The sequence below is a fragment of the Myiozetetes cayanensis genome, unplaced genomic scaffold (assembly GCF_022539395.1).
Source record: "Myiozetetes cayanensis isolate MyiCay16 unplaced genomic scaffold, myiCay2020 scf354, whole genome shotgun sequence".
Lineage (NCBI taxonomy): Eukaryota > Metazoa > Chordata > Aves > Passeriformes > Tyrannidae > Myiozetetes > Myiozetetes cayanensis.
Genome location: NW_026087582.1, coordinates 15,446 through 37,729, shown reverse-complemented (window position 1 = coordinate 37,729; position 22,284 = coordinate 15,446). Strand labels below are relative to the sequence as shown.

The window sequence follows — 22,284 nt, the reverse complement described above, 5'->3', positions numbered from 1 at the left end:
GGATTCGACGCTGGTGTTTGATCATGGTGGAGCTGTGCCTAAAGCTCTTCCCACATTCCCCACACTCGTATGGCCGTTCCCAAGTGTGGATGTGCTGCTGCCTGAGGGTGGAGCTCCGCCTGAAGCTCTTCCCACATTCCCGACAGGTGTAGGGCCGTTCCCCAGTGTGGAAGTGCAGGTGGGTGAGGAGCTTGGAGCTCTTCCTGAAGCTCTTCCACATTCCAAGCACCTGAAGGGCTTCTCCCTGCTGGGAGGCTGCTCAGGGACCAACAGCTCAGAGCTCCGGCTCAAGCTCCGGCCGCCTTCCTGGCACAGGATGGGTCTTTCCTCCTCAGAGCTCCCTGGGCTGGCTTTGCAGCCCCTCCTCCAGGGGCATCTCTGGGCCTTTTCCTCCCCGCTGCCTTCCTGCGCCGGGGAGCCCTTCAAAACGGCCTCTCCCACCAGGCTCTGCCGGGGGGATTCGTCCTCTGTGCTCTCCGTCCTCAGCTCGGGGCCTGGGGCAGGAAGGAAGAAGGACAGGCAGGGGATTTGCCTCCGGCCCAGAGGGAAGGTCAAGCACATCCCCCCCAGATCTGGTCCCCATGTGCACCACAAGACAGGGCCAAAGGGGCACTGACTTCCTCCTCACCTGCCTGGGGGGATCACGGCAGCTTCCTCGCAGCCTCCTCCATCTGCCCAAGCTTTGGGAAGGACAAATCCTGCTGGGGGGGAAACAAGGGCTGAGTGCATTGGCTTGGGGGTTCCTCCTGCCCAAGTCCATCTCTAGAACTCACTGGGCATCCTGGGACCATAAAAACCTCCAAAACACCAAGACTCAGCCCAAATAACCCCAGCCAGGAGCTTCTTCTCTCTGGTCTCTCCACTTTGGGATTCTGGAGGTCCCCCCTGTCTGGGCTGCTGGGAGTCCCGTGTGTATTCGGGGTCTCCCCTCTACAGGGTCCCTGCCCTCTCCAGGCTGCTGGGGGTCCCAGGAACCCAAGGCTCCCCCATCTCTCAACTTCAGGGTTCTGGGGGACCTCTAAAACACCAAGATTCAGCCCAGAAAAAACCCAAACCACCAAGATTCAGGCAAAACCCCTCAGAAATAGCAAGAAGACATGCGCCCCCAAAATTGCAAAAAGTTGAGATTCAGCTGAAATATACTCCAAATTATGAAGATGAGCCCAAAAATTTCTCTTCCAGGAGTTCCCCCTCTCTGGTCTCCCCCCTCTGGGGTTCAGAGTTTCTCCACTGTCTGGGATGTTGGGGGTCCCACTTAGGGATGTTGGGAGTGCTGGTGGTCCCAAGGGTCCCTTCTCATCTGACTCTCACCTTTGGGGTGCCGCCTTCCCAGACATTCCCTCTTGAAAGGAGAGCAAGGCCTAAAGAATTACCTTTGAAATATCTTGCTCAGCTGAGAGAAGCCCCCCCATACCTGCTCTGCCTAAATTGCTAAAGAAAAATTTGTTCTGTTCCGTTCCTTGGGCCTTATAATCTAAAGAAGGTTGGAAACATTCTCCAATGGGTCTGCAGGCCAGAAATTAAGGCAAAGTCAGCCAAGGGAGACATTTGAATAAGAGAAATAGCCCTAAAGCCAAGGCTCTCTCCAAGCTTCAGTGACTGGGGCAAAGACAGTGGAAAGTTAGAGGGGTCACACTGAGGAAGACTGCAGAGACCCCAGCCATGATGATGAAGAAAGGGGGATGAACCCCCAGAACTGAGGGCCAAGAAAAGCTCCACCCCAAGCTCAGCCTGAGCTCTGCCTGTACTCCAGCTATTATCAACATGAAGGATTAGATGTTGCAATCAAATGAATATGTTTGTAAGATGTTGTAATCATAGAAGTTACACTGTATAAATTACCCTGTTTTGTACCGATACCTTCAAGCAAGAGCTTTGTGGTGCGAACCCCGCCTGCTCCCGACCTCGACAAATAAACACCTTTGCTGCTCAAAAGACCAAAAGCTTCTGGGCACTTTCTTTACTGGATTTCTCAGATTATTCTGGAGAGCAGATTGTGCCCCAGGGATGGGATTGCAGAGGGGCCCTCAGGTCCCCAGTATGAAGCAGCAACCAGCAATAAATATAAAAGGCCCCCCCAAGGATTTCAGGGGGAGTGTCCTGCAGGGAGGGGACAAGTGGGAGGCTGCTCCAGGTGTCTGCAAGAGGCCTCGTGCTCTGCTTGGCCTCATCCAGTGGCTGGGACCAACACCCCATCCTCGTGGCCAGTGGCTCTTTCCTGCTCCAGCCAAGAGGTTCCCGGCCCCCCAGAGCTCCCCTGGGGCTGTCCCTGCTCCTCCCTGCAGGCTCCGTGGCCGGGCACACTTTGTGTTCCTGGGTGCCACCAGCTCAGCAGCTGCAGCCGCTCCAATCAGCGCCCGCAGCTCTGCAGCAAAGCCCCAGCTCACCTGGCACACAGGGCATGGACACAGCACCTTCTCGCTGCTGGGCACTCCCAGCTCAGCCTCTTCCCCAGCACGGGGCTCTCCTGCCTCAGCACCACCTCTGCCTTCCACTTCTTCTCAGGGCCACCTCAGGGCCAGCTCTGGGCTCACCTCCGGGCCATTGCTCAGGGGCACCTGGGTGGGAGAGGAGGGGCAGCACCACAAGAAGGTGAGTCCCGAGACCCCCCTGGTGTCCCCAATGTCCTCAGGGCCTCCCCATGGCCCCAATTCCTCCCTTGACACCCCCAATTCCACTGTCCCCAAACCCCATCCCAAATGTCTCCAACCCTCTATCATCTCCCAGGAGCCCCCTCTGGACCCTCTGACCCCAGACCAACCCCCATTCCCCCTTCACACTCACAGAAAATTCAACGAAATGTGGAGACACACTGGGGACACTCAGGGGGCTTTGGGGGGCACTGGGTGACTACTGGGGGATACTGGGACACACTGGGGGAACCAGGGGGCACTGGGAGGGACTGGGGTGTTATTGAGGGACTACCGGGACACACAGGGGGACACTGGGAGGTTACTGGGCCTTACTGGGGGTTACTGGGTGCTCACTGGAGGATCATTGGGCCATACGGGGGGGCAGTGGGAGGTCACTGGGAAACACTGCGTGGTCACTGCGGGGGTTATTGGGCCATACTGAGAGCCACTGGGAGGTCACTGGGCTATAGTGGGGGCACTGGGATACCCTTACCCGCATGTGATTCATGTCTTTCTAAGACTTTGGGTGGCACTGCCAGGACCCCTCCCCTGAGGGCTCGGGGACCCCCTGAACCCCACTGATAGGCTTTAGGGACCCCCTGAGTCCCCCTCCCTGTGGGGTCTCTGTGTGCTGAGTTTTGGAGGTCTCTGGGGTTCGGGGGGGGCTTCAGGACCCGCTTTCCCTGCGGTCGGTCCGCCCAGCCGGCAGGGGGCGCTGTGGCACGAGCAGAAATGGCGGCGCCGCGCGAGGCCTTATGGGAGTTAGAGTTCCCTTGTGGAAACTCCGCGGGCGCCTGCGCAGTGCAGCCATGGCATTTAAACAGCCCCCCCCAGAAGGGTTCCGAGGCCCCCAGCCCTTCCAGGGACCCCCTAAACCCCTTCAGGCACCTTCACCCTCCCCTCTGAGCGCCCTCAGGACACCAAATCCCCTCCGCGACCCCCCGAGAGCCCCTCACGGACCTCGAAACCTCCTCGGGAACCCCCGAGCCCCTCCTCTCCACTCTGCCGAGCCCTCCAGCCTTTCCGCCCACAGCCGCGCTCCCCGCAGCCCCCGAGTGCATCCCCAGCCCCGCCGCAGCCCCCGCCAGGGCTCATCGTGCTGAGCAGATTCCGTTGTCGCCGCCATCGCTTTCCCGGCAGCCACCGCGGGGCTGTGCGCGCGCACCGCCGGCGGAGAGCCGGCCCCGCCCCCTTTTCCGCGCGGGGCACGCCGGGAGTTGTAGTTGCAGCGGCTCAAAGCTCCAAACTCCCCCAGACTCAATTCCCCACGGGCGTTCCTGGGGCAGAGTGGGGCAGAACCGGGGCGGGGACGGGCCGGGCCTTGGGTGGAAATCATTATAAAAACTGTAACCCCTGCGTTGGAAGGTACGTGGGTGACTTTGTATTCCTGGAGCCTCATGAAAACCTCTGCAGCGTGTCTGACCTCCTACGTAGTTGGGCCTGGAGTCTTTTTTCCTCTGCAGCCTTTTAGGCAGCAGTGTTTTTGGGGTTTATGAGGACATGGCCTTTATGAGGAGAGCCTCTTAGGAGGTTTGTGGATTCTCAGGATGCAGCCTGGCAAAAAGAGAGTGGCTGAAAAAAAAAGGTAAAACAGTGGGGAGAGCCCCAAGGCTCAGATCCAGTGCTGGTGGGGGGCTGTAGGGACAAGGCAGCTGTACAGAACAAGGGAGAGCCGTGGGGGCACTGTGGGGCTGTGGCTCTGACTGCAGCCAAACCCCCATCCCAGAGGAAGGCAAAGGGCACACAGAGATCTCAAAATGCCCAGGGGGATGGGAATTGAATTTTTAAAAAATCCTGTGGGGAGACGACAAGGGGGCACGGTTTGAACTGAAGGAGGGCGATTTAGGGTCGATCTGAGGGAGATGTTTTCTTGCAGTCAGGTTGCAGGGGACTGGCACAGGCAGCGCCTGAGAGGCTCCGTCCCTGGGAACGTTGAACGGCCGGTTGGACAGAGCCCTCAGCAACCTGGGGTGGTGGGAGGTTGCTCAGGGTGTAAAGAGATGATTTTTAGGATCCCTTCCAAGAAAAACCATTCCAGGGTTCCATCATTCTCTGGTCCCCATGCCCACAACTCCTGTGACATCCCAACTGCCAGAGCTGTGCCCGTGTTCCATGTGGAATGGCCAGCACCCAGCACCCAGCACAGCGCAGCAATTCCCCTGCTGCTATCACACCTTTGTGCAGCTCCCAGTGCAGCCTCTGTGCTGACCAACCCTGGCTGTGCTCTGAGACAGCCCTTCCCCCTGCTCAGAGACCACCCTTCCTCCTGCTCCCAGCACACTGTTCTGCCCTGCTCCCTTCAATCCCCAGCAGTCCTGAGCAGCATCTGCTGTGTGGATCTTGTCCCCCATCCCAGCAGGATGCTCCCTCTTGTCCTGAGGAAGGTACGGGGCCGTTCCATGCAGGTGGGCACCCCTCGACCGCCCGGGGGGCTGGAGCTCTGTGGGGATGGTGTGGGACAGGGACCCCATTCTGAGATTGTGCCCCCTGATGCAGCTGAGAGAGACACAGGAGAGGAGATGGAAATCGATATGGGATTGGATAGTGAGGAAAGGATGGAGACAGATCCGGAAGAGGATGTGCAGGAAGAGATAAAGATAGATCTGGAGGAGGACACAGAGGAGGAGATGGATCTTGAGCAGGAAGATGAGGAGGAGGACATGGTGCTGGGATGAAGACCCCCAGCAGCAGGACAGGCCCGTCCTGGCCATGCCCTGCCCAGGGACAGGGGGTCACTGCCGCCAGGCTGGGGCTGGGCTGGGTGGCCCCGCTCAGGGACACGGTGCCCGTGCCCGGGATTCTGGCGGCACAACCCCCACCCCCGGCCTGCCCTGCGCCTGCTTTGGGCCACACAAGCCACGTGCCAGCGCCTGGGGCCCGGCTCCCATCCCCAGCCGGGCTCAGGCCTGGTGCCAGAGTCCCGCTGTGCCCAGCGTGTGCCAGGCTGGGGGCAAAGGGAACACCCAGCAGGGCCCGACTGCACTGACCCTGCCCTTGCTTTGCTTCCAGCACTGACAGACACGCCGGTCATGGAATCAGCCATGCTGTATGTATGTTTTACGTGTTGTTTCCTGGTTTTGTACATATGTTTTATGTTTTGATATTTTAATAAGATAGTTGGTTTTATAAAGAAGATAGTTGTTTTCTTAAGAAATATTTTTTTTTTTATGAAGAAGATAGTTTTTATTAAGAAGAGATTTTTATAAGATGATAGTTTTTTATTAAGATGATAGATTCTGATTAAGAAGATAGTTGCTTTTAATTAAAGATTATTGTTATTAAGAAGACCGTTGTTTTTACAAAGAAGAATACTGTTTAGGAGAGAAAATTTTTATAACAAAAATAAATTCTGTATATATATTCCATATATTGACATTTTCTTGTCCTTGTGTAAGACATCTCACAGGTTATCATTGTTATCCAGGCCCACAGAATGTGCCCTCTCAGCCCAGACACCCCCCTGTCCTGGGCTCATCCCCAGCCCTGGGGGCAGCAGGGCAGGGGGGGTTCTGCCGCTCTGCTCCGCTCTCAGCACACCCCACCTGCAGTGCGGCCTCCAGCTCTGGGGTCCTGACACAACAAGGCCAGGAACTGTTGGAGCGAGGCCAGAGGAGGCCCCCAAGGGGCTCAGGGGACTCGAGCACCTCCCCTCTGCAGACAGGCTGGGAAAGCTGGGGCTGTCCAGCCTGGAGAAGAGAAGGTTGTGTGGAGACCTCGGAGAAACCTTCCCGTGGGTGAAGGGGCCTCCAAGGAAGCCGGAGGGGGACTCTTGGTCAGGAACTGCAGTGACAGGACAAGGGGAATGGGCTCAAACTGCCAGAGGGGAGGGTTAGATTTGATGTTTCCTGTGAGGGTGGTGAGGCCCTGGCAGGGGCTGTGCAGAGGGGCTGTGGGTGCCCCATCCCTGGGAACATTCAAGGCCAGGTTGGACAGGGCCCTGAGCAACCTGGTCGGGGTGGAACAAGATGATTTGTAGGGTCCCTCCCAAGCCAAACCATTCAAGAATTCCATCATTCCATGATCCCCATCCCCTACTGTGGAGTAGCCCCACAGCTCCTGTGACATCCCAGCTGCCAGAGCTGTCCCGTGTTCCATGTGGAAGTGCCAGTGCCCGGCGACGAGCACAGCGCAGCCATTCCCCTGCTGCCAGCGAAGGGTCAGCAGCTCCCAGCGCTCCCTCTGCCATGAACAACTTTTTTTCGAGGAAAAACCCTTCACCCTGCTCCCTGTGGAGTGTCCCCACCTGCTCCCTGTGACATCCCTCAGTCCTGACTCTGCCTGCAGTCTGGATCTTGTGATCAATCCCAGCAGGATGTGCACCCTCCTCCCAGTGGAGACCACTTGTACAAATGTTCTCCATGTTCTTTCCTGTTTTTCTCTACATACATTTTCTAGTTTTGATTTTTTAAGAAAATAGTTCCTTTTAGAGAGAAGATAGTTGTTTTCAAGAGAAGATAATTGTTTTTCTCAGAAAAAAAATATGTAATACTAACAAGATAGATTTTCATTAGGAAGATAATTTTTTTATTAGGAAGTTTGTTTTTATAAAGAAGATAGTCTTTTAGTAAGATTGTGGTTTTATTTAGAAGTTTTTTTAAGAAGGGAGGTTTTTTAAAGAAGATAGTCTTTGTATTAAGAAAATAGTTGTTTTATTTAGAAGATAGGTTTTTTTAAGAAGATTCTTATTTTTATAAAGAACACTATTGTTCCTTTAAAGATTCTTATAATGTAAATAAATCCTTTATCGAGGTTTAATCTGTTGTTGTTTTGTTGTCCTTCTGTAACTACATTGTCTGGGGGTGCTGGCACGGCCCCCCCGGGCTGGGGGTCCCTGTGCACAGAGGGGTCCCCCTTGGGAAGGTGCCGGCCCTGGGCACTGCTGGTGCTGCTGGGCTGGGGCAGAGCGGTGTCCCCAAGAGCAAAGCTGTCCCCAGCACAGAGGGGGGGTGACATGAGCGGCCCCTGCAGCTGCCCCAAAGCAGGCAGGAAACCTCCTGCTGTCCTTCCTGCTGCAGCCAAAGGCACTCCTGGGCCCAGAGCCGGGATCAGGCCGCAGGGAGGCCAAATCCCAAGGGAGGCCCCCAAGGCCATGACAGGCTTGGGAATTGCTGGAGGCAGCATGTGGGGAGAAGGGTTTGGAGCTGCAGGGACTGATGTTTAAGGCTTTGGAGCTCCAAGCACTCTGGGTTCCCATCCCCAGGGCACTGCCCTGGGCCGTTGGAGAGCCCAAAGCCCAGCGAGGGATCCTTGCCCTGCCCGGGTTGCTGCTGCTGGCAGCGGGCACTGGCCCATGGCCCCCACTCAGGGCACACGTGGAGTGGGCAGCGCAGGCTGTGGTGGGGAGGGGCACCCCACCCTATGGTGGGGAACATGAGCATGTTATTTTGGCCGTCCTCGTATACAACCACAGAATCCTGCTGGGAGGAGAAGGGTTGATGGGAAAACAAGTTTCAATTAAGCCTTTCTGGGCTTGGTAAAATTTGTTGGAATAGTGTTTTGAATATTCCTTGTTGCCCTGGAAAAGCCAAAAGAGTCTTTTGAGGATGGAGCTGAAAATGAGCCAAGTGGACAGAGGATGTTGCCCAGAAGTGTTCATTCCCAGCCAGGCAGGGCAGTACCACGCTCCTGCCCTCACACACCAGGAGAAAAGTGCTGGCTGTGCTGACTCTCTGCCAGGACATGATGGCCTTGCCTGGCACAGCTCTGCCTGAAGTCCCCCTCACTTGGCTTTGCTTGGCAGAAGAGGAGCTGCCCTTGTGTTTTCATCATCTTGTGTTCTCTGCTCACAGAGGGCTATTTGTGAGGGGCCCTTGGAAAGCAGATTAATGAGCAAGGCATTAAGAATTTAACCAATAAAAATCCTCACAGGAAGTAGGGCTGCTGTCAAGTGATGTTCCTCAGGGAGATAATATCCCTTCCCCCTTCATCTCCTAGTAAATCCATGATGATTAATGTTATTACAGTGGGAACACTATTATTACAAATACACTGATGATGGCAGAGTGTTGTGGTTTTGCCCAGCCAGTCAGCCCCCGGGGCTGAGGATGGTTTTGTCCAGGTGGATTTACGGACAAGAAGCCAATTAAAACTCTCAGTAATGCCTTTGCTAATTACATATTTAAGAAAACGGAAGAGAAGGTTGTTGCACAGTTGAAATTAGGAGTGGCAGCCATGTAGGAGCGGCGGCAGGCCCCGAGGTGAGCCAAGGCCCCCTCCTCCCCCGGCCTGGGCCGGAGGCAGGTGTAGCACTGAAGCCTCCCTTCTCTCTTATAAGAGAGTGAAGAAAAAAAAAAACTTTAAAAGACTGACTGCTTGGACAAAGAACCGCTGCAAAGGAATTCCGGTAAAAAGATAAGAGACTTCCAAGGTCAAAGCTGGCAGTTGCAGAAGAGAAGGAAAGTTCGAAAGAGGGAGGGCTGTTTCTCCCCTCCTTTCGCTCTCTCCCTTCAGCAGGGAAAAGACTGAAAAATAAAACCCTGCTACCTGTGAAAGATTGTTGGGATGAGGAGACCCCCATGTTGCTCGTGGAGGAGCCAACACTGGAATAAGTTGATGCATGAGAAAACTGAGACTTCATGAGAGACCTCAGGTGAGGCAGAGTCCTGTTGAAGATTTTGTGACCCTAAGGGAAACCTATGCTGGAGTGAGACGGCCCAGGTGGGATATTGGGATCCAAGTGAAGGATCCATGCTAGACCCATGCCGGAGAAGTCTATCACGGACTGTTCTCCTGAAACCGAATTTGCCCCAAAGAAGCACAGAGAAACTGCTTTAGAGACAAAGTTTCATGCTCAAAGCAGGAGGTATTTTATTAGCAACGCGTTGGGGAGCCCTCCAGGTCGCCCTGGGCAAAGAGCTCCGTCGTTAACAATTAGTGCAACCCTTTTATACAATTTCTGAGTAGGGATTACATCATTATACATGTATATTCATTACATTGCAACATCTACTTGTAATATTCATATATAGGCGGAGTCTGGGCGGAGTCTTCAATTTGGGGAGGTTTAGAGGTGGGAGATCCGGAGCCTTCATCAGAGGAGGTGGTCGTCTGGTTGGTCTTCCTCGGTGTAAACTTTTGAACTTTCCTCAAATCTTTCCTAATTTGGGTAGTTTCCTTGTGATGTTGGCAGGGTCTTGGTAACCTTGGCCCATCCTAAATCTGCTGATGCTACTATCTCCTTGTTTTGTGTTATCTTATGATTTTAGTATTCTTCTTATCAACATGTTCTGTTCCCTCAGACAATTTATTACCTCCGTGGTTTCCTAATGCTAAGCTTTCCTGTAGTGCTTTACATTTTTGTGTTTTAACTTCTTGTTTCTCGAAGACTGCTTCCTTTTGAGTGGCTTCATTTCCCCCCTTTTCTTATAACTGACGAATTCTTTCGTCAAGTTCTAACCCTAGGGGACGTTGGTACGCTTGTACTATTGCTCAAATCATTTGGGTCTTTTTCATCATGGAGTTTATAATCAGGTTGTTTGGGTTGGTGTTCTATCACCACCGCAGCATTTTTATCGAAATGTTTCCTATTGCAATTACATAATCATAAATGTACTGATTACCTATTTGGTCTACAGCATCCCCATTTACAATTTGCATAGCATAAGGTCTCCCATACAGAATTTCAAACGGGCTTAACTTTTCTTTTAATCTGGGTTTGACTCTCAGTCTAAGCAGAGCAATAGGCAAAGCTTGATACCACTGTAAGTTAGTTTCTTGGCATATTTTAGTAATTTGTTGTTTGATAAGATGATTCATCTTTTCCACTTGCCCACTAGCCTGGGGTCGGTAAGGCGTATGTAATTGCCATTTGGTTTGTAGTGCTTTGCTTATTGCTCTTACTACCTTTGCACAGAAATGTGAACCTCTGTCTGAAGAAATACTTCTCGGTACCCCAAACCGTGGTATAATTTCATTCAATAAGACTTTAATTACTTCTCTTTCTTTACTTGTTCTGCAAGGGAATGCTTCAGGCCACCCAGAAAATGTGTCAGTTAATACTAGTAAGTATTGAAACCCCCTTTTCTTAGGAGTTCGGAGAAATCAATTTGTCATACTTCACCTGGGAATTTACCTCGATTTATGGCTCTTTGATGTGCCTTGGTTCCTGTATTTGGGTTGTTCTTCAGGCATCGCTCACATTGGGATGTAACGTATTTCACTGTGGTTAAGAGTTTTGGTCCTGCTATTCGAGTTTGTAAATACTGATAAAGTGGGTCTAAGCCCTAATGGGCTTTTTCATGTTCTGTCTTTACAAATTGCCACATTAATTTTCCTGGTATTATTAGTTGACCTGTTTCTAACTGACTCTATCCATTGTCTAAGAACTTGCCCTTGTTTTTTTTTTTTTTTTTTTTTTTAATCCATCTCTGATCTGATTCTTGATAATTTGGTTGAAAATTTGTATCTAACTTTTCTGGTACTAATGCTGTTATATTTACTTTTTCGGTTCTTGCAGCAGCTAATTTAGCTTCTGTGTCTGCTTTCCTATTTTCTATTTCTGGAACTGTGTTGCCTTTCAGGTGTCCCCTGCAATGCATTATGGTCACTTGCTCTGGGAGTTGGACCGCCTCTAACAATCGTAGAATTTCTTCCGCATGTTTGACTGTCTTCCCTTGGGCAGTTAGTAGTCCCCTTTCTTTCCAAATCGTACCATGAGTATGTATGATGGAGAAGGCATATTTAGAATCAGTCCAAATGTTAATTTGCATGCCTTCTGCTAATTCCAGTGCTTGGGTAAGAGTTATTAGCTCTGCCTTTTGGGCTGAAGTCCCTGCAGGTAAGGGATTTGATTCGATTACCTCTTCCGTTGTGGTCACTGCATAGCCTGCCATTCTTACTCCTTGTTTCATGAAGCTGCTGCCATCCGAGAACCAGTTGTCCGCATCTTCAAACGGCTCTTCCTTGAGATCTGGGAGACTGGAATAAACTGCTTCGATCGTTTCTAAGCAATCATGTTCGATGGGTTCTGCCGGGATTTTTCCTTCTAGAAATGAGGCTGGGTTCACAACATTAGTTATTTGAATGGTTATATCATCTGATTCAGCTAGGATGGCTTGGTACTTTAGGAATCTTGAAGGTGATAACCAATGGTTACCTTTCTGTTCCAACACTGCTGAGACAGTATGAGACACCAACACAGTCATTTTCTGGCCCAACGTAAGCTTTCTGGCCTCTTCTATGTTTATGATCACTGCGGCCACTGCTTTTAGACAACCAGGCCAGCCTTTGCTTACTTCATCCAACTGTTCGGAGAAATAAGCTACAGCTCTTTTATGTGGTCTCAACTGCTGAGTCAAAACTCCTAGAGCCATCCCTTGCCGTTCGTGAGAGAACAGCCAAAATGGTTTAGTTACATCTGGAAGACCCAAAGCTGGGGCCCTCATGAGTTCTCGTTTCAGTTTCTTAAAAGCTCCCTTTGCTTTGGGAGTCCAGACTAGGGTACTCGTAGTCTCCTTCAGTAAATCGTACAGTGGTTTGGCAAGTACCTCATATTGATAAATTCACAACCGGCACCAACCTGTCATTTCTAGAAATGCACGTAGATCTTTCACCGTTTCTGGTCTGGGCATTTGGCAGATGGCTTCTTTTCTTGTTGTTCCTAGAGATCGCTGTCCTCTGGAGATTTCATATCCCAGGTATACTACCTTTTCTTGCACCAGCTGTACCTTCTGTAGAGAGACTCGATATCCACTCAAACCCAAGAAGTTTAACAGAGAAATAGTCCATTTAATGCACTCTTCTTCTGTCTCAGTTGCTATTAGTAAATCATCTACATATTGTAGAGGGGTACCATTTCCCTGTGGCCTTTCCCATTGTTCTAATTCTTTGGCCAATTGGTTTCCAAAAATTGTGGAACTATTTTTATAGCCTTGAGGTAACACAGTCCAGGTTAATTGAGTCTTTCTCCCTGTTTTGGCAGATTCTCACTCAAAAGCAAAAATTTTCTGGCTTGCTAGAGTTAAGGTTAGGCAAAAGAATGTATCTTTTAAGTCCAATACTGTGAACCATTTTAAAGTTTTCTTCAATTTGGTCAGAAGGGTATATGGATTTGCTACTACTGGATGTAAGGTCTTTGTAATTTCATTCACTGTCCTTAAGTCTTGGACTAATCTGTGTGTCCCATTTGGTTTCTTAACAGGCAGAATTGGTGTATTGAAATCTGATTCACACTCTACCAGTAATCCTAGTTCTAAAAATTTCTCTATTATTGGTCCAATTCCCTTTCTGTCTTCTAACCTCAGTGGATATTGTTTCCTAACTACCGGTTTTGTTCCTGGTATCAATTCAATGGTAATAGGAGCTGTCTGTTTTGACTTCCCAGGTACATCAGTGGCCCATACCAGTGGGTACACTTCGCTTATAATTCGTTCAATGTTGTGATTTTCAGGTTTTGGTTTTATGCAACTGATCATCAAGCTTAAAGCTGCTATTAGCTGTTTATCATTTACCTGGAATTCAAGTTTATCCTTATTGAATTTTATTACAACCCCTAAATTTTCCAATAAATCCCTACCTAATAAAGGCTTTGGAGAATTTAGTAAATACAAAAATTGATGGATTCCCATTTGTTTTCCAATTTTGTATTTAATAGGTTTTAGGAAGTAGGCTTTTTCTGGTTGGCCTGTTGCTCCCACAACTTGTACATATTCATCACTCCTAGGTACTAGCTCTTGATTCAAAACTGAAAATGTTGCTCCTGTATCAATTAGAAAGTCTAATTCCTTTTCACCTTCCCCTAGCTCCATTTTAACCAGTGGGTCTGCTAGGGAACGACTCACCGGTCCCTTTCATTCACTGTTCTGATGTGCAATGGTGGTGTTTGTAGGTCTTTCTTTTACTTGAGGACATTCTCATTTCCAGTGTCCTATTTGCAAGCAATTGGAACATTGATTTGGTCTTATCCTAGGTGGATGGGGCTGGAATCCCCCTCTTCCTCTTGCTGGGAAACCCCTACCTCTGCCTCTGGCATTTGGTTCTGGGAACTTTGCATTCTGGGTTGCTACAGTTATTGCCACTACCCGAGCAAGTCTCTTATCTTCCTCTTTCTTTTCTTCTTTATCTCTGTTATTATACACCTTCCAGGCCTCATTCATTAGTGTCTCTAAATTTTTGTTTGCTGGATGCTCAAGTTTTTGTAATTTCTTTCTAATATCTGGGGTGCATTGTCCCATCACTAGCCCTAATAACTGTTGTTTTCCTTCCTCTGATGCTGGGTCTAGGGGTGTGTACTGTCTCATAGCTGCCCTAAGTCTGTCCAAAAATTCTGAGGGGGTTTCATCTTTTCCCTGTCTGACGTCATATAACATTGCCCAATTGATGGCCTTAGGTGTTGCATTCTGCAGACCTATTGCTATTAACTTCCTATATTGCACCAGCCGCCCATATTGAACTGGATTGTTCGGATCCTACTCTGGATTCTGATTGGGAAATATTACATTTATTCTTTCAGGTAATAAGGCAGCATGTTCTCTTCCTGTTCTTAATACGAGTTCTTTCTCTGTTTCTGTTAATTCTGACAATGTAGTGTTTTACATTTTTGTGTTTTAACTTCTTGTTTCTCGAAGACTGCTTCCTTTTGAGTGGCTTCACAAGCTTCACAGGAAGGACAACGTTGCCTTCTGTGGGGACACCGCTATCTTTGTGAGCCTGCTGACCCTCCGAGGATGCAGCCTCTGCTTTGGGGAATTCTGGTTCTCCTGGGGTGGGTAAGACAACCTCGTAAAACACACTTGTGTGAGTGGGGGTTTCACCAAGGGCTTAGTTTACTCCTTTCCTCTCTCTCGGGTTCCCGTTTACTTGGCCACTTTCTGTAATAAATATTGGGTTTCATGTTGAGTTTTCAGCAGTGTCTTGGTTTTCAATCCCAGGATCCTCTCAGACTCACCCCCTTACAGGAACTCAGACTGAAAATTCCAGCGAATGTGTTCTGACTCCAATCAAATGCATTTCCACCCAGGAAGGAAAGCATTTACCCTCCATCTTTTCTGTGCAATTGGGGAGCTGCCATGGTCCATAATAAACACATGAGAGCTGCAGGGTTTGAAGCACAGGGTAGCAGATCCTGGGCAGATCTGCTTTTATTCCAAATGGGGGCTTTTATAGGGCAAGCTGAGGAGAGTTCTGGAAAAAGGGAGTGGATATGTAAAACTAGGAGGGGTTAACATGAATATGTAACAGGGAGGTGATGCCCAAAACAAGGCAGATAAAAAAAAACTGCTTAAAGGCAGGATTTTATGCCTTAAGACAGCAAGGTATTTATTGAAAGCGGCCGGGCAGCCTGCCAGCTATTGTTGGGAAAACAGGCTCTGAGCTGGTCAGGTTAGAATGAGTAATTTATACAGGTTTTGCAATGATTACGACATAATTACATACATATTCATATTATTGCATCATTAGATTTTAATATTCATAGCAGGTGGAGTCAGGGCGGAGTTTGAGGCGTGGTCTCTATTTTGAGGAATATTATGGTGGGAGTTCCTGCCTGCCTTCATCCTGGGATCTGCATTTTACTCATCTTCCTCGGGTGGCTTTCGTGACCTTCTGTTCTTTCCATTGTTCTCGTGTTCTAATCATTCAGGCTTGAAGAAACCCTTGGCTGTAGGCCTACTTTACCTATTCAAATGTCTACCTTGGTTCCTCTGGATGAGATTTATGGGTGTTGAGTTCTTTGTCTGGTGTTTGTTGTGGTTCCTTTAAGGTCTAATGTCCTTAGTACAGGACATAGCCTTACAGCTTACAGTAAACGAAGTACAGGGGGTAAGGGGGGCTCTTATGGGTTTACAGTGAAAGTGTTTCAATTAACCCTTCCTGTTTCAGAGGTGGGTACCTGACCACGAGGTAACTTGGAAAGGATGTGATTGGGTAGGACACATACCTCGCAGTAAGTTGTCCAATAAGAGAGTAGCAAACAGTTCAAAGGAGAAAACTTTACAGCAACATCATTGGTCACCAATGATGTCACCGATATCCCTGTGATGACACCTCTGTCCCCTGTGTTGTAACCCCTGTCCCCTGTGAGGTCACCGATAGTCCTGTGACATCACGGCTGTCCCTTTGTTGTCAAGAGTCCCATGTGATGTCATTGGTCCAAAATGATGTCACCAGTGTATCTGTGATGGCACCAGTGTTACCGATGACGTCACTGGTGTCTCTGCCATGTCACCCCTGTCCTTGTGGGTGAAGTCACCAATATCCCCAATGATGTCACCAATGTCCTTGGGAGATCACGGTTGCCCCTTTGTTTTCACCAGTCTTCTGTGATGTCACTGGTACACAATGATGTCACTGCTGTCCCTGTAATGTAACCACTCTCCCCTGTGATGTCACCAATGTCCTCCATGATATCACTGGTGTCACTGTGTTGTTATCCAGGTCCCCTGTGATGTCATCGATGTGCCTGTCACCAGTCCTCAGTGATATTTCCGGTCCCCAATGACACCATTACTGTCTCTGTGATGTCACCACTGTCCCCAATGGTAGCACCATGTTCCCTGATGTCACCGATGTCCCTGTGACATCATGGCTTTCCATTTGTTGGCAACAATCGCCTATGATTTCACAGGTTCCTCTGTGATGTCACCATTGTCCCCTGTGATGTCACCAATGTCCCCAGTGATATCACTGGTGTCTCTGTGTTGTCACCTCCACCCTATGTGATGTCATCAATGTCCCTGTGACATCACGACTTTCCCATTGCTGTAAGCAGTCCCCTGTGATGTCACTGGTCTCCAGTGATGTCACTGTTGTCCTGGTGATATCACCACTGTCCCCAGCAGTGCCACCATGTCCCTGTGATGTCACCAGACCCTTTTGATGGTACCAATATCCCTGTGACATCACTGCTGTCCCTCTGTTGTCACTCTGATGTCACTGGTCCTTGCTGTCTCTGTGATGTCACCACTGTCCCCTGTGATGTCACTAATGTCCGTGATGATGTGACTTGTGTCTCTGTGATGTCACCCCTGGCCTTGTGAAGTCACCAATGTCCCTGTGACATCACCACTGTCCCCTGTGATGTCACCAATGTCCCCGATGATGTCACTGGTATCTCTGTGAAGTCACTGACCCCCTGTGATGCCACCACTATCCCCTGTGATGCTAGTAGTGTCACCAATATTGTCACTGGTGTCTCTGTGATGTCACCCCTGGCCTTGTGATGTCACTGATGCCCCTGTCATGTCACAGATGTCCCCAATGATGTCACTGCTGTCTCTGTGATGTCACCAGTGTCCCTAGCGGTGACACCAGGTCCCAGTGATGTCACCAATGTGCCTGTGACATCATTGCTATTCCTTTGTTATTATCAGTCCCCTGTGATGTCACTGTTCCCCAATGATTTAACCTCTCTCCCTGTGATGTCACCACTGTCCCCTGTGATGTCAGCAATGTCCCCGATAATGTCATTGGTGTCTCTATAATGTCAACCTTTTCCTTGTGAAGACACTCGATGTCCCTGTGACATCAGGGTTGCCCCTCTGTTGTCCACAATCCCATGTGATGTCACTGTTCCCAAATGATGTCACTGGTGTCTCTGATGTCACCACTGTCGCTGTGAAGTCACTGATGTCCCCTGTGATGTAAGAAATCTCTCTGTGACATCATGGATGTCATTTGTTGTCATCAGTCCCCTGTGATGTCACTGCTCCCCAGTGATGTCACCGATGTATCTATGATGGCACCACTGTCCCTGGGATGTCACCCGTGACTCCGATGATGTCACTGGTGTCTCTGTGATGTCACCTCTGGCCTTGTGAAGTCATTGATGTCTGCTGTGATGTCAGCAATGTCCCCAATGATGTCACTGGTGTCTCTGTGATGTCACCACTGTGCCGAGCGCTGGCACCAAGTCCCTGTCATGTCACCAATGGCAGTGATGTCCCTGTGACATCACGGCTGTCCCTTTGTTGTCACCAGTCCCCTGCGATGTCACTGGTTCCCAATGATGTCACTGATGTCCCTTAGATGTCACCAGTGTCACCAATGATGTCACTGGTTTCTCTGTGATGTCACTCCTTGTCTTGTGCAATCATCGATGCCCCTGAGGTGTCACCGATGTCCCTGTGAAATCAGAGCTTTCCATTATTGTCACCAGTCCCCTGTGATGTCACTGGTCCCCAATGATTTCATTGCTTTCCCTGTGATGTCACCACCATCCTTTGTGATGTCACCATGTCCGCAGTGACTTCAGCAATGTCCCCAATGATGTCACTTGTGTCTCTATAATGTCAACCCTGTGCTTGTGAAGTCACCAATGTCCCTGTGACATCATGGTTGTCCCTTTATTTTCAACAGTTCCATGCTATGTCACTGGTCCCCAGTGATATCACCCATGTCCCTGTGATGTCACCTCTATCCCCTGTGATGTCACCAGTGACAGTGATAATATCACTGGTGTCTGTGATGTCACCACTGGCCTTCTGAAGTCATCAATGTCTCCTGTGATGTCAAAGATGTCCCCGTTGATGTCACTGGTGTGTCTGTGGTGTCATCATTGTCCCTTGTGATGTCAACAATGTCCCCAATGATGTCCTGCTGTCTCTGTGATGTCACCACTGTGCCGAGCCGTGGCACCATGTCCCTGTCATGTCACCAATGTCAGTGAGGTCCCTGTGACATCACGGCTGTCCTTTTGTTGCCAATAGTCCCCTGTGATGTCACTGGTCCCCAATGATGTCACACATCTCCCTGTGATGTCACCAATAATGTCACTGGTGTCTCTGTGATGTCACCACCATCCCCTGTGCTGTCACCGATAGCCCTGTGACATCACGGCTGTCCCTTTTGTTGTCAACAGTCCCCTGTGAGGTCACTGGTCCCCAGTGATGTCACCAGTCTCCCTGTGATGTCACCACTTTCCCCTGGGATCAACCATGTCACCCATAATGTCACTGGTGTCTCTGTGATGTCACCGCAGCCTTGTGATGTCACTGATGTCGGCTGTGATGTCGCAGATGTCCCTGTTGATGTCATTGGTGTCTCTGTGGTATCATCGCTGTCTCCTGTGATGTCAACAATGTCCCCAGTGATGTAACCTCTGTCCCTGTGATGTCACCACTGTCCACTGTGACATCAGCAATGTCCCCAAAGATGTCATTGGTGTCTATATAATGTCAATCCTTTCCTTGTGAAGACACTGATGTCCCTGTGACATCAGGGTTGTCCCTTTGTTGTCAACAGTCCCATGTGATGTCACTGGTCTTCAATGATGTCACTGATGTATCTGTGATGTCCCCACTGTCCCCTGTGATGTCAACCATGTCTCGGATGATGTCTCTGGTGTCTCTGTGATGTCACCACTGTCGTTGTGAAGCCAGCAATGTCCCCTGTGATGTCAGCGATCTCTCTGTGACATCACGACTGTCCCTTTATTGCCAGCAGTCCCCTGTGATGTCACTGGTCCCAAATGATGTAACTTATATATCTGTGATGGCACCACTATCCCCTGTGATGCCACCAGTGCCTCTGGTGATGTCACTTTTGTCTCTGTGATGTCACACCTGGCCTTGTCATGTCACCGATGTCCCCTGTAATGTCACAGATGTCCCTGTGACATCACGGCTGTCCCTTTGTTGTCAGCAGTCCCCTGTGATGTCACTGGTCCCCAATGATGTCACTACTGTCCCTGTGATGTCATCACTGTCCCCAGATGTGTCACCGTGTCCCCATGATGTTAACGATTTCCTTGTGACATCACGGCTGTTCCCCTGTTTTTACCAGTCACCTGTGATGTCACTGGTCCTCAGTGATGTCAATCATGTCCCTGTGATGTCACCAGACCTTTTTGATGTCACTGATGTCCCTGTGACATCACGGCTGTCCCCTTGATTCAACCAGCCCCCTGTGATGTCACTGGTCCCCAATAATGTCATTGCTGTCCCTGTGGTGTCACCACTGTGCCCATTGGTGGCACCTTGTCCCCATGATGTCACTGATATCCTTATGCTGTCACCAGACTCCTGTGATGTCACCAATGTCCTTGTCATATCATGTCTGTCTCTTTGTTGTCACCAGTCACCTGTGATGTCACTGGTCCCCAGTGATGTCACCCATGTCCCTGATGATATCACTGTTGACACTGTGATGTTACCTCTGTCCTTGTGAAATCACCGATGTCCCCTGTGATGTCACTGATTTCCCTGTGATACCACGCCTGTCCCTTTGTTTTCAACAGTCCTCTATGATGTCACTGGTACCCAATGATGTCACTCATGTCCCTGTGATGTCACCACTGTCCCCTGTGATGTCACCAATATCCACAATGATGTCACTGATGTCTCTTTGATGTCAGCCATGTACTTGTGATGTCACTGATGTCCCATGGGATGTTACCGATGTCCCTGTGACATCACAGCTGTCTCTTTGTTCTCACCAATCCCCTGCGATGACATTCGTCCCCAGTGATGTTACCAATGTCCCTTTCATTAGGGTTAGGGTTAGGTTTAGACTTAGGCTTAGGTTTAGACTTAGGTTTAGGCTTAGGTTTTGGGTTAGGGTTAGGATTAGGGTTAGGGTTAGGCTTAGGGTTAAGATTCGGGTTAGTGTAAGGATTAGGTTAAGGTTATTGTTTAGATAACATTTGCATTAGAGTAAGGGATACGGTTACAATTATGGGTTAAGGTTTACGTTTAGATTTTTTTTAAATATTAGATCTAGGGTTCAGTACTGTCTAAGATACCTCCCAGTCCAAAGGTGCACTCACAGAAAGCTCTTGCTCTTTGTGTAGTGCCGAGAGTGATGCACAAATTGCACTCAAGAGATGGTGATTCACAGTTAGAGTTAATGTGAGGTGCTGGGATTAAGGGTTAAGGTTACAGATGGGGTTAAGGTTAAGATTAGGGTTAGGTTAGGGTTTAGGTAACGTTTGGGTTAGAGTAAGGGATAGTTTTACGAGTAGGGGTTAGGGTTTAGGGTTAGGTTTAAGTTTGGACTTTTTTTTTAAGTTTAGGTCTAGGGTTCAGTACAGATGAAGATGCCTCCCAGACAAAGGTGCCCGCACACAAAGCTCTTGCTCTTTGTGCAGTGCCCAGAGTGGCGCAGCAACTGCACTGGAGAGACGCAGACTCAGGGCTTTCTTTCCTGGGTGGAAGGGCAGTCGTTCTCTTGTAGGAGTGCTGAGCTGAAATGGCCGTCCCACAGTGGGACACATTTGCTTGTTCTAACGAGAAAAGGAACTGAGCATTGAATGTTTTCCTTCCCCTCCTTCCTCACTTTGTTGGAGGGATGTTGAATGGGAAGGTTGGCCTTGCCTTGGGTGATTGAGCAACACAAAAGAACTGGTTGGGGACTCAGATTCCAGACTGATGGTCCATGAAGTCTTTGAGAAGGGATGAGGAGGATTTTTTTTTGTTTTGTTTTCTTATCTTTTCCCTCTCATGGGAAAGGGGACACTTCATTGTTGCCTGAACTGAGACAAGGTGTGGGTTAGAAAACCTCCAAGGTTTCTTCTCAGCCTGGCCACTTGGCCCTAGTTTACCTGCACCCTGTTTTCTGCCTCAAGCCCAGACCTGCTCAGACTTCATCAGAGAGGAACTGTTTGGAAAGGAGGTCACCCTATTTTCCCTTTTCTGCTCCCATGTTTTTGGCAGTCTTTTTTTTTTTTTTTTTTTTTTTTAAATATATAAACACATCAAGGAAAAGGGGAAGTCACAGAGCCAGCCACAGACAGCGTGAGTTTTCTTGGGAAGAACCCCTTCTCTCCTCTTTCCACTTCTTGGTGTGTGTGGGTGAAATCTCCATTTTGGGCTTCTCCTGCACCCCCAGGGATCTCCATGGCAACCGCCATATCCAACAGTGCCCCTGCTGGACACCAGAGGACACTGCAGGTTCTGCTCCTCCAGTGATCCAACAGCACCCCCTGCTGACTGTGGTTCCAATTGCACCAAAGAAAAAAATGATCTCTTTACTTTTCCATTTGAAGGAGACTCTTGGGTATAGGATTATTGTTTGGTTGTTTTCTTTGTTCGTTGTTCTTGCCAATACACATATATCCTTTAATAAAGGGCTGGTATTTTTTCCTTTCTCCACTCTTTCTCAGTCGGAGCCTCTTAATTTTGGATTTACAATTGCTTAGATGGAGGAGTTCTGGTTTTTCTCATAGTTCATTCTCCTTAGACAAACACTTCTGTCTCATTAAACTGAGACAGACAGCCAAAATTTAGTATGGATGAAGACACCTCCCAGACCAAAGGTGCCTGCACAGAAAGCTCTTGCTCTTTGTGTAGTGCCAAGAGTGGTACACCAGCTGCACTAGATAGGTGGTGAGTCAGGGGTAGGGTTAGTGTTAGGGTCTAGGATTTATGATTAGGTTTAGCATTAGGGTTAGATTAGGATAGGATTTGGGTAAGGTTTGTGAATTGATGCCCAAAAAAAGGTAGGTAAAAAAAGGACTGCTTAAAAGCAGAATTTTGAGCCTATAAACAGCAGGTATTTATTGAATTAACGACACCGGGGTAGCTTCCAGCTCAGGCTGGACAAAAGCTCCGAAGTGGTTCAGTGAAAACAAGCAATTTATACAGTTTCTAATCATGATTACAACATAATCACATGCATATTCACATTATTGCATTATTAGATTACAATATTCATAGCAGGTGGAGTCGGGGTGGAGACTGAGGCATGGTATCTATTTTGAGGAATAAATTAGGGTAGTTCC

The 22,284-nt window shown here is 49.1% G+C and overlaps 1 protein-coding gene across 7 annotated transcripts in view; it reads right to left on the bottom strand.

Moving 5' to 3' along the window:
* The window catches only part of LOC126646589 (zinc finger protein 239-like), a 40,142-nt gene that overhangs the window by 4,731 nt on the left and 13,127 nt on the right, over positions 1–22,284 (bottom strand). The window lies entirely within an intron of this gene.